Source organism: Gobio gobio, assembly GCF_949357685.1.
Source record: "Gobio gobio genome assembly, chromosome: 25".
NCBI classification, from domain to species: Eukaryota; Metazoa; Chordata; class Actinopteri; order Cypriniformes; family Gobionidae; genus Gobio; species Gobio gobio.
In genome coordinates this window covers 1903159-1906686 of record NC_137121.1, presented here as the reverse complement: position 1 = coordinate 1906686, position 3528 = coordinate 1903159, and positions in this window count along the sequence as shown.

Here is a 3528-nt window from a genome sequence, read left to right as displayed (position 1 = left end):
AACACACACACACACACACACACACACACAACCACATCACGTCCTGTACGTCACTGAAACACACACACACACACACAACCACATCACGTCCTGTACGTCACTGAAACACACACACACACACACACACACAACCACATCACGTCCTGTACGTCACTGAAACAAACACACACACACACACACAACCACATCACGTCCTGTACGTGACTGAAACACACACACACACACACACACACACACAACCACATCACGTCCTGTACGTCACTGAAACACACACACACACACAGACAACCACATCACGTCCTGTACGTGACTGAAACACACACACACACACACACACACACAACCACATCACGTCCTGTACGTCACTGAAACACACACACACACACAACCACATCACGTCCTGTACGTCACTGAAACACACACACAACCACATCACGTCCTGTACGTCACTGAAACACACACACACACACACACACACACACAACCACATCACGTCCTGTACGTCACTGAAACACACACACACACACACACACACACAACCACATCACGTCCTGTACGTCACTGAAACACACACACACACACACACACACACACACACACACAACCACATCACGTCATGTACGTCACTGAAACACACACACACACACACAACCACATCACGTCCTGTACGTCACTGAAACACACACACACACACACACACACACACACACACACACACACACACAACCACGTCACGTCCTGTACGTCACTGAAACACACACACACACACAACCACATCACGTCCTGTACGTCACTGAAACACACATAACCACATCACGTCCTGAAACACACACACATCACGTCCTGAAACACACACACACACACATCACGTCCTGAAACACACACACACACATCACGTCCTGAAACACACACACGCACACACACATCACGTCCTGAAACACACACACACACATCACGTCCTGAAACACACACACACACACACATCACGTCCTGAAACACACACACACACACACACGCATATCACATCCTGTACGTCACTGAAACACACACACACACACACACACACAACCACATCACGTCCTGTACGTCACTGAACACACACACACACACACACACACACACACAACCACATCACGTCCTGTACGTCACTGAAACACACACACACACACACACACACACAACCACATCACGTCATGTACGTCACTGAAACACACACACACACACACACACAACCACATCACGTCCTGTACGTCACTGAAACACACACACACACACACACACAACCACATCACGTCCTGTACGTCACTGAACACACACACACACACACACACAACCACACAACCACATCACGTCCTGTACGTCACTGAAACACACACACAACCACATCACGTCCTGTACGTCACTGAAACACACACACACACACACACACACACACACACACACACACAACCACATCACGTCCTGTACGTCACTGAAACACACACACACACACACACACACAACCACATCACGTCATGTACGTCACTGAAACACACACACACACAACCACATCACGTCCTGTATGTCACTGAAACACACACACACACACACACACAACCACATCACGTCCTGTACGTCACTGAAACACACATAACCACATCACGTCCTGAAACACACACACACACATCACGTCCTGAAACACACACACACATCACGTCCTGAAACACACACACACACACGCACACACACATCACGTCCTGAAACACACACACACACACACACACGCACATATCACGTCCTGAAACACACACACACATCACGTCCTGAAACACACACACACACACACACACACACACACACATCACGTCCTGAAACACACACACACACACACACACACACACATCACGTCTTGAAACACACACACACACACCACGTCCTGAAACACACTCACACACACACATCACATCCTGAAACACACACACACACATCACGTCCTGAAACACACACACACACACACACATCACATCCTGAAACACACACACACACACATATCACATCCTGAAACACACACACACACACACACACACATCACGTCCTGAAACACACACACACACACACACACACACACACACACACATCACGTCCTGAAACACACACACACACACACACATCACGTCCTGAAACACACACACACACACACACATCACGTCCTGAAACACACACACACACACACACACACACACACACACACACACACACACACATCACGTCCTGAAACACACACACACATCACGTCCTGAAACACACACACGCACACACACATCACGTCCTGAAACACACACACACACACATCACGTCCTGAAACACACACACACACATCACGTCCTGAAACACACACACACATCACGTCCTGAAACACACACACACACACACACACACATATCACATCCTGTACGTCACTGAAACACACACACACACACACAACCACATCACGTCCTGTACGTCACTGAAACACACACACACACACACACACACACACAACCACATCACGTCCTGTACGTCACTGAAACACACACACACACACACACACAACCACATCACGTCCTGTACGTCACTGAAACACACACACACACACACACACACAACCACATCACGTCATGTACGTCACTGAAACACACACACACACACACACAACCACATCACGTCCTGTACGTCACTGAAACACACACACACACACACACACACACACAACCACATCACGTCCTGTACGTCACTGAAACACACACACACACACACACACACACAACCACACAACCACATCACGTCCTGTACGTCACTGAAACACACACACAACCACATCACGTCCTGTACGTCACTGAAACACACACACACACACACACACAACCACATCACGTCCTGTACGTCACTGAAACACACACACACACACACACACACACACAACCACATCACGTCATGTACGTCACTGAAACACACACACACAACCACATCACGTCCTGTATGTCACTGAAACACACACACAACCACACACACACACACAACCACATCACGTCCTGTACGTCACTGAAACACACACACACACAACATCACGTCCTGTACGTCACTGAAACACACACACACACAACCACACACACACACACAACCACATCACGTCCTGTACGTCACTGAAACACACACACACACAACCACATCACGTCCTGTACGTCACTGAAACACACACACACACACACACACACACACAACCACATCACGTCCTGTACGTCACTGAAACACACACACACACACACACACACACACACACAACCACATCACGTCCTGTACGTCACTGAAACACACACACACACACACACACACAACCACATCACGTCCTGTACGTCACTGAAACACACACACACACAACCACATCACGTCCTGTACGTCACTGAAACACACACACACACACACACAACCACATCACGTCCTGTACATCACTGAAACACACACACACACAAACAACCACATCACGTCCTGTACGTCACTGAAACACACACA